The sequence below is a fragment of the Crocodylus porosus genome, unplaced genomic scaffold (assembly GCF_001723895.1).
Source record: "Crocodylus porosus isolate Cpor-Errol unplaced genomic scaffold, CroPor_comp1, whole genome shotgun sequence".
NCBI lineage: Eukaryota > Metazoa > Chordata > Crocodylia > Crocodylidae > Crocodylus > Crocodylus porosus.
In genome coordinates this window covers 109242574-109252981 of record NW_017728943.1, presented here as the reverse complement: position 1 = coordinate 109252981, position 10408 = coordinate 109242574, and positions in this window count along the sequence as shown.

The following is a 10408-nucleotide window of genomic DNA, read 5'->3' as shown; positions in this document are numbered from 1 at the left end:
GTGTATGTGCATATTTCATCTTTGTAGCTCCTCATTAAATATTTTCCCAGGTGGCTACACTGTAAAACAAACCCAAATTATTAATAATGGAATGAGAGATGTTAGGTCAATGGAATATTGTTAGTTTCCTTTTTTGTTTTTAGAGATTAAATATTCTAATTGCTGCTGAATGTTTAAATTTAGGCAAACCAGCAATTTAAAAAAATGTATGTAAACAGAAGCATAAACCTAGTGACTTGCTGAAGCATTTAACATTCAATACAATTGTGGCTTTTATTCAAAAAGCTAAACTGAAATATGCCACGTGTGCAAAACTCTTTCTCTGAGGTGTATACAAGTTGGGGGTTTCTTATGTGAATGATAGGCCCTTGCATCACATTGGAGAAGCTAATGTCTGAATGGATGTGGTAGCTGCCTCAGAATGATGCTGCTGTTAGCAGTGAAAAATGTCTTCCTTACAATTCTTGTGCAGCAGGCCGTGGAGTGCAGCACATTTTTATAATAAAGGTGATGAATTTAATCGCAAACTGGCAGCCAAATGGAAATTGCAGACCTTGATACTGGGAGAAAATTGCCTATAAAGCAACTCCTGAGAGAGAAGGCTTTAAATTTATCCACCCATTTCGACATTGAGGAGAACATAGGAATTGCAGGGTATTTTGCTTGGCCTGCTTAGTTCAGATGGATGACACTTCAGTCTTCCTTTATTTAAGAAGTAGATACAGTTTGTTAAAAGAATGACCTTGTTGCCTAAACTTTATATGGTAAGACATTTTAGAAAATGTATTCTTTTGTTAACCTGAAATATTTATACTTTATTTTGTGCATTATGATGTAATATGCTTAATGAATTGAAATAATTATTATTTCACAGAGTGTTTTCCCTTTTTGTATGGGTATGGGTAGCTCTGATACTGTTTGAGAAGGGATGCATTTTTAAAAAAATCCTTGGAGGTTGCAGAATTATACTCCTGATAAATAATCCTGTAAAATAATTTAGCTGGTTTCGGGTCGTACTGCTGGTACTGGGGGCAGGGGCAGGGTGGAATAGGAATGCTTTTTCTGGAAAAGTGTAACTAGTGGAACTTGGAATAGATGTATTGATGATAATATGACTTCATTTTATAAGATATGATATAGTTACATTGATTTGAAGTAAATGGTATTAATAATCCTAAATGTTAGGCATTTCTGTTAGGGGAGCCACTAGAAACTGCAAATATGAATAAGGTCTATATTGTAGTAAGCAGTATATAAACAAGTAATGAGAACTGTTCTCCTCCTAGAAAACTTATTATAATGGTAGTGTAGTATTGGAACCCTTGCAGGTATGTTAGGTAAAGAAAAAGACGTTATTTGTAGGTAATTCTATGTGCCTTACTGCTGTAATATTTGAGAAAAATCTGTAGCTTTATGGTGTGAGAATTAATCATTATCAAAATACAATAAGAGTGAATAAGCTGCATTGATTTCTTTACCTTCTGTACCAAATATTTCTTTGAAAATAGGAGTAGCTCCATAAGACTTTAAACTGGTCTTGGATGTTTTCTCAAAAATTTCTGTTTGAGTCCTTTTCTTCACATAATCTTAATGTCTTTTTCCTCGGGGTTGAAATGTTGGTAGTTGTGGTGGGTTTCAGCTTGAAACTTGAAACTGTCAGAGGGCTCCTAATGCTTTCTTTGGCATTTTGATACTATTTTGTTTTGAACTGATCTAGCATATATGTCCCATGCCAACAGTTCCTGATCATAAGAAGTGGTCCTGTCATCTTTCTGTGCAAATTTAGAGCATCCTAATGAAATGTGGTGGTGATTTATTTTAAACATCTAACAATATTCAAGGCAATTGTTGCCATCTTTGTTTTATCCAGCCTATATGTCAGAAACAAAGTATCAGAGTTTAATTTTTAGCAGTTTCTAAAAATTCTGCATAAAGATATCCTGCATAGCAGAAAAGACTGTTTAAATGTACCTGGTTCCCTGTATCAGCAGTGCATTATCTGTTTCTAGATAAGGAAATTCTTTGGTTCAAAAAGAAATATATACAAAGTAACAATATAAAAAATATCATTGAGTTGCTAAATAATCAGCATGCTGCCTGCAGCATCTGGTGCTGCGTTGTGTAATACCCTATCAAGTATACACAAATTTTGGATGTTGTAAATAGATTCATTTTTGAGAAGCTGGAATGTTTAAATGTATCAATTTGAGCAAAAAGAATTTACTTACTTGACTTCTCCAGATAGCCACATCCACTATTCTGTCCTTCTGGATTTAGGAGGAGAGCTTAATTTTCATCTAGTCTTCAATCTTCCATAAAGGATATTTCAATACAGATAACAGTTTCTTCTTTTTTTGACTTTGACAGATTTCATCTTTGTAAGCTTTCATTTTGGTGTTTTTTCCAGAAAGGAGCAAACCCTTTTTCCTATTTATGATGAGGTTAGTCCTAGCTTTTAAAATAGTGAAGAAAAATATGTGACAGAACACTGAATGCATCATTCAGAAGAATTTGTTCACAACATTTCTTCCCAAATATTTTCTGTGATTTCAAATGCTGTTATCTAATGCGGTACATTCTCTGTTACCAATATCCCTTTGCTATCCAAAACAGCAACATTTTAAAACTAATTGGTAACTGCTGGGAATGTGTGACAAACTCTTTTTCTCTTAAGCTATATTTCATGAGGCACTGCATCTTTTACTTTTGTGGTTTGGTACACTAACTTTTAACTATTGCACTTATCCAAAAGAAGTCAGCTATTGAAATGGCTTTTCAGCAGGTGCTTTCCAGAAGGGTTTGGATAATAAAGGATGGACTGTAGATGGAACTGCTTTATCTGTACTTATCTGTCTGTTGGTTAATATCCTTCCCAGAGGTGTTGATAAAGGGAGTCACTTTGTGTTACCATTTAGTTAAAGAATTAGAAAGCATAATTCTGAAACAAGAACTGTAATATGGAACTGCATGGTTTAAAACTAGCAACCTATTTATAGTACAGTATACTTTTAAGTACATAGTCTAGGGACTAAAAAAAGACTTGTTGAACAGTGTTCACTAACTACAGGAACAACCTGCATTAGATTTTTTGCACCTCCTAAAGGCTCATTACCTTATTTCTGGGGGTGCTGTACTCTTTAATAGCAGTCTCAAAGTTGAATCAACTGTGTCAGTTTAAGGTTTCTTTAGAAGCTTTTGTATTAAGAACTTCTGGTCAGTTTCACCAATTATGAAGTTAAATGGAATACACTTAGGCTACAAAGCAGGTAGCAGGACCTGAGAGTTCCAGCACATGTTAAGTAGCTAATCCATTTATCTGAAATGAAGATAAAATGCTTGTTACCATATAAACAGCAAGTAGTAAACAAGTATGTTTTTCAGCTGGTAAACTGTACATTTATCTAGTGTGCATGTAAGTCAAGTGTGCTGTTGTGGGACGTGGGGGGAGGAACTTTCTAAAGTACAACCATCAGTTGTTAAAAACAGGATCTGATTTCAGGATAGGATTTCTTTGCCACTATTTAAGAATCTTATTATTACTGAATCTTTGAGAGGGGGAAAAAGACTTCTTTTTGATCCTTAACTTCTTGGGTCTATTTTTTCTGTTTGCTTCTTGAAAACTTGAAGGTAGGTTAAGTTATTACAGTTACATGATAATCATTTTAAAGAAGAGCTTCTGAGATGCACAGAGATACTGTTGCCATCTCAAATTTATACAAGACTCTCAAAGCTTTAGGGGACTAAGTTTTGCTGTGATCAGTCTCTGGCTAAAACTGATCTTTTCATTTTTGATGTATTGTAAACTGTGGAAGACAAATATTGATTATTTAATTATAGATCTAAGTACTTTTCACCCCCAACTGAGAATCAGTCCTCTTTGAGTGGAAATCATTTTAATTAGTTTTATTTTCTTAAATAGAATGAAATTAACACAAGAAAAAGCCATCTCATTAATATAAAAATTGGGCATTTTCCCCAATCTGTTCTCAGTCGTTGAAGTGCTTACTCTTAACGGTTTTTTTGCAGGCAGGTCACAAAGATTAAATTGAGGAACTGTATATTTAAAAAACCCATTCTGCAAACCTTAGTTACTAACCATACATCTAATTTAACTTGCTCAGAAGTTTTATAGAATGACTGTTTCAGATCTGGACCTTGAATATTTCATTAACAGAAGATACCATGATTATCATTATCAAATGAAAACTGTAGGTGCCGACAAGAGCCTTGAGTAATGACACTTGTCAGAGGAAAGTTATTCACTTAAGCTTCAGTTCCAGAAGTCTAGAACTAGGGTGCACCCACAGACATTAGTAGGAGGGAGGTTTAAAACTAACTAGTAAAAGTTTTTGTTGTTGTTGTTTTTTTTTTTAATTGCAACATGGATTTAACTTGTGGAATTCATTGCCACAGCAGGTGATAGAGGCAGATGGCATAACTAGGTTCAAAAAGGGACCAGACAAATGGATTGTAGATCTAGAAATAGCTGTTGAACAAAGTAGTTGGAAATGCTTCCTCTGACATCTTTAAACCAATGATGGTGGATGCCTGGGAGGGTAATGAATAAGGGGATAGATAGCTCTAGATAGAACTGGTTCAGTGCTCCCCCTGTATAACATTTGCCATTGCTGGAGCCAGGATCCTGTGCTAGATGGTCCATTGATCTGACTATTAGTGGTGTGTGTGTGTGTGTGTGTGTGTGTGTGTTTGGGGGGCACCCCCGGAGATTGGTGGTGCATCCCCTGTGAAAAGTGTTGCTGACACTGCTGGCGGCATCTGCAGGTGATCTCTGACCGCCAGTCAGCATTCGCCACCCTCCACTGCTGACACTGGCACAGCCACCTGTGGGAGATCACCATTTACATACCCCCACTGCTGATACTGTTGCCTGCAGGTGGTCACTGTGCGCTGCTCCCCCCCCGGCCTCTGGGGGCACGTAGCGTTCATGGATCTGACCCAGAATGGCACTTATTGAGAGTTTCCAGATGAGCACAGGCATGCAGTATGTGGTGCCAAAGACCTGCTGGTGGCATGTGCAGGTGTTACCCATGCTGTTACTTTGCAGTACTGGGGTGGGGGTAGGGGTTGTTTAACCCCAGGAGATTACAAAGTGTGCTGCTGCTACTTGTTCTTGGGGAAATGCATGTTTTTGCTTGACCAGATGCACCCATTGGGTTCATCTATATGTGCAGTTTACTGTAGAGTAATTAGCTAATTAGCTCCTCAGTAAGGTGTTGCAGTCTACACGTGCACTGGTATTAGGGCACAGTAGATTAATTCTACCATAAGATAGTACTGTACATGTAGACTGAGCTGCCTGGGCACAAGGGTGCTAAAGTGTCAGGGCTGCCTGCCAGCTAGCCTTGCACTGTAGCATCCTTGTCCCCCCAGCCAGCCCCTCTGTGGTCTGATGCTGTCCCCAAGAGTCCAGGGCTGACTTCCTGGACCTCCTGGTAGCCTGGGGTAGCTCTGCCCCAACTCTTTACTGCTATGGTGCCAGGTGTGTGTGTAAATGGTGTGCCTGGGAGCAGCTGACTGACAGGAACTGCACTGGAGTTTATTTAATCATTAATTGTTTGTATAGATGCACCCCTTATGTTCTTAAGTGGTCCATGCTCATATTCTAATCAATTTCTTCACATTGTGCTATGTTTAGGCAAGAAACTAGAAGTTCATAGGAGAATAGAATGAGTGGTTGAAAGTTTTAGAAAATTTGCTGTCATTTTGGTATTCCTGAATGTTGCTTCAAAAGTTGTTGCAAGCAAGTAATTGTCTGAGGTCTTATGGGATTTGTAAAAATTACCATTTTTTATGTCATACTTCAATAATTTTAGAGCATTTGTGGTAAATAAACAAATTACCTCTACTTCCATGAGTCACAAGACAGCAAATAATCATTATGACCAGCTTCTTTCTTCTTGCAGTTGCCTCAAGCGCACTAATCGTAATAGGTCACAACGTAGCATAATGTTCATATCTGAAAAGAGGAAAAAACTTCATGCATTACCTGATCTGTTTGTGGCAAAAAATAACTAAACCATAGAATCTGTTAAAAAAAATAAGCAGGTAATCTTAGCGTGGCCTTCTCTTTACCCACCCAGAAAATAAAATCTACTTATAGTGAATCTTACATTTATGCAAGTGTCAAGGATTTTGTTGGATGGTATGTTTTTATTGTATATCTTCCAGAGGTCTGAATGCTGAAGGAAGAATACCTTGCATTCTAGAACTTGTCTTTATCCCAAGTATGCAGTTGGTCCAAAAAAAAGATATAGCTCAGAAAAATCCTTGCCCCTTGCATAATTCCTGGTCCTTCATGGATACAACATGACTTAGCCACTCATTTCTGAGAGAAATGTTTCTGTTATATGAATTCCTCTGACTTCTGAGAAATTAATGGAGTGATCTAGGAATGCAAAAAGAATCTTAGATCTGCTTTAGGACATTGATATTTGTAGTAGTTTCTAATGTTCTTGGGTCTCTAATCTTAAACTGGTTTCTTAATTCTACACCATTCTTTCCTGTGAGTGGTTAATGTGATTCTGTGTACTTTCTGCTTTTGGCCTAATTGCTTTTGCTTCCATTTTTAAGCAAAGCAGAAATAACTTATTTTAAAACCCTCTTGAAATCCTGTCACCCTTTAAATTGTTCGGTGGTGGTTTTAAAAGGGTTCAATTTGGTCAGCCATTGTTCTAATTATAAATTGATTCTGCTTATAAAATGACCCCATGCTTTTCAGTTTTAGGGAAAAATAGCTTCTTTTTCCTTTCAAACTCCAAGTTGAATAATTATTGATCAAGTTCTTAAACTATCATTTTTTTTACAAAATCCCATAAGAGAATCAGTCAAAGGACCCAAAGGTTAAATCTATTAAAGATAATAAAAAAACCTTCTGTTTTATCATGCTTTCAGTACAGTGTGTTCTCACTGGTTCCTTGCTCTGCACCATCCACTTGTCTGTATTTTTTTTATACTTGACTGTAAACTGTTTGTGCCAGAAATAAAGCAACAGTGGAAGCTTTTCATTATCTCTGATTTCCCCCCCCAGCTCTCCAACTTGTTTCAATAAGGTGAAAAACTGAGCAGTTACCTGTGTAGTGGTATACCACTTCCTTGTAGGAAACAATCATATTGGGTATTTTAATCCCATTCTTTTTGACATTCTAACATAGTAATATTTTTAGTTTTTACCACTGCACTCTGCTATCAAGAGTGATGCTGAGGTTTTGAGTTGATCAGTTACTTAAGAAACAAAGTACATTGTGTGAATAAAGCAGATTATTCCAGTTCATGTGAGGTTTGCTTTGTTTATAACAATTGATATTTTTTCTATGATGCTGTTTTGCTACCTCTTAAGGTCTTTTGAAGCTCCTGTCTTTTCCAGTGTTACTTAAATGAAAACTATGAAATCTACGTTGTGTAAACTTCAATTTTTTTATCATTAATTATTGGCTTGGCTTGTGGGGTGCTACGATCAAATTTTCTGTGTGTAATGAGAACTAGGTTTTTTATGAGAAATTTTAAATGTAGTATCTATTCTATTCCTAAACTTCAAGGAACGTTTTAGGAATCTGTAGCAGGACCTGGTCCCAGGGGTGGTTGTGACACCCCATTAGAACCCATGTGACTGCTGTTCCCACTTCCTATTTCCTTGCCTGCCAAGCCTTGGTATAACTTACAGGGTTTCAGGAGGCTGCCCTTTGGGTCCCAGTCCATCTCAGCCTTATCCCTTGGGCAGTAAGTTGTGGCCCTCCTGGTCCTCGTAGTGCCTCAGGGCACCAGTTGCCTTACGGGCTATGTTAGTGGCCTCTGTCTGCCTCCCCTTTAGCCTCGCTCATGCCTTGTGTGCATTACTCTCAGTCCAGGTACCTTCTTGTACAGGCTTCATCCCTCTTGGCTTTGGCCCACTGGTTATTCTAAGTGGGCTCTTAGGCCTAGGCACACTTGTTCTGGCCTGACTTCTCAGTCCCAGCCTCTTCTCAATTTTGCCTCTCTGGGGGCACAGGCTTTGGCTTTTCTGCTGTACTCTGCCCCTGCCTTTGCTCTCAGGCTGCAGGCTCTGGCCCTCCCAGTCCTAACCTGCCCCTTTTCCCTCGCACTCTCCCTTGCCCCTTTGCAGGGCTTAAAACTCCGAGTGCTTCAGGCACCCTGGTATGTGGGCTCCAGTCCTCCCTTACAGCTACAACCCAGTGCTCTGGTTTCAGATCTAATCCCTGTGTAAATACTAGCAAACTGCTGTACAACTAAAATTCACGCCACTCTGGGTCACTGGCTCCCTGCAAGCCATACCTACCCCTTCAGCTATGAGACAGCTTGTGAGCCTGCTGGTCCACCTCCTGCAGCTATCTCCCTCTGGAGCTCCATCCATTCCTGTCATGTGGCTCCCTAGCGATACACAGGGATTTCTACTTTGACTTGATGGCCAGCCTGCCCTCCTTTACTGCAGCTACGCCCAGCTGATTGCAGCACCCTGCCTGGAGGTCTGCCTTGGGGCTGTTTACTTCAGTGCAGCTAGCTCCAGGATAGTCAAACCTCCTTCCTCTGCCTAGGGGCAGCCCCTATCCCTGTGGCTTCTGGCCTGCTTGCTTCCTAGCAGCTAGCCTTTTGTCCAGCTGCCAGCTCCACATGTCAGGCTTAGGTTGTTGTGGCATCCCCTTAAAGTAACAGGAGCTGCTGGCTCCTGTTGTGTTTGAAGAAAGTCTTTTTGAGAGAAGAAAAATCCCAAGTTTTTTACCTGGTTCTTTTATGTACTAATTTGAAATGCTGAAGAAACTCAAACTGGTGAGGCATGCTTATTCTTTGCATGTTGATTTGTTTTTGTTGTGTCAGTGTTTTAGAATTCAATTTTCATTATGTAAAGTAGGATTTATACCATATGGCCTTGGAGATGTATAGCTCAGTTTATAAATTTGTTCCAGTACAATTTCTTTTGACACTTCAGTCTGACAGCATCCCCTCATTATGTGAAACGGGAAGCATAGAAGGAAATTTGCTGATGGAAAAAAATATGTATAATAAAAATTTCTATTCAGATTTTTTTTGTTTTATGTCTGTCAAACTTGAATTGTTGGTTAAGCAGATTGGCAGGACATTGTTTAAATCTAAAGCTATCCCCAAAAAATAGATTTCTGTACTGGACATTTAAGTAACTGAAAAGCTTAATATGCTTTCAGACCAAATTGCTGAGACTTGTCTGCTGCCACTGTTTTATCTCTTTGGGTAGAGAAGAGGTATAGCAAGATAGCCCATACAACCAAGGCTACTTGGTTATGCCTACTGCTGCTGTTTTTACTTTGGCAGGGAGGAATGGAGGTGGAGGCTTGATCTACACCAAAACCTTTTGTTGGCTAGGGGTGTGCAAACACCCCATCTGCTGTCATGTGCTATGTCTTTGCTTGAGGGTCTTCCAGTAAATCTGTGGCAGCAGTAGTGCCATAATATAAGCAAGCTGTGAGAGAGCAGGTTGATTGAGAAACTAGAATAATCAGTATATTTCCCTGGAAAATACAGTGGTTAGTTTAACAACACACACTTTGCTGCAGAACTTGGGTATCTGAACTTGTTTCTAATGAACAGTAATCCAGGGTCTCTTTCCTAGTACTGAAAGCATTCCATGAGGTTGAGTCTGGCTATTTGAGATGTATAGTGTAAGCTTTTGTGTCCTTTGCTTCCTTCATTTTTAAGGAGTGAAGGTGTTTGTAATGGACTTCAGGACTAGACACAAAAATCTCCTCCTGCTAAATGGCTGTTATGTTTGGGTGGCTTACTGATAAGGTGGCTCCTTAGTTTCCTAGAGAGATAAGTATAGCATGTCAGAATAGGCTGTGGTATGTAGAATGGAGTGTGGAGTGATTGTTCATTTGCTTTCATCAGGTCAGAAAGAATATATCTGAGCATACCTGAGGAAGTTGCGTGTGTACACTGAGTACATTCCATTTCATTTGACTTTACCTGGTACCATCCATGAGCAGGGAAAAAGGTACTTAGCTCTTGGTGTGAAGGCAGGATAGAGGGCTACTTTACAGACTGACTAAATCAGAGATGGATAGCATAAACTTTTGTGAGCTAGAGCTCATTCAATCTCTGATTCAGTCTATAAGATGTTAGTCTATCCTGCCTTCTTCCTGATTTTAGACTGACATGGCTGACTATCTCTTGAGGTATAGATCTCCATCCTTCATTGTGACATGAGCAGTAGCCATGTTCCATTGTAACTAGCTTTTCACACTATTGACATGCTGTTGAAGGAAGAAGAAATCTATGGCCAACCATTAAGCTACTGATAAGTAAAGTGGGAGGATCAGGAGGTTGAAATTATTGGGAGGTGCTTATGTGCCTTGATCTGATTTCTTAGTATAGCTATCTTTATTTTAACTAAGATGGTATGAAAATACGGAACATTCTATGA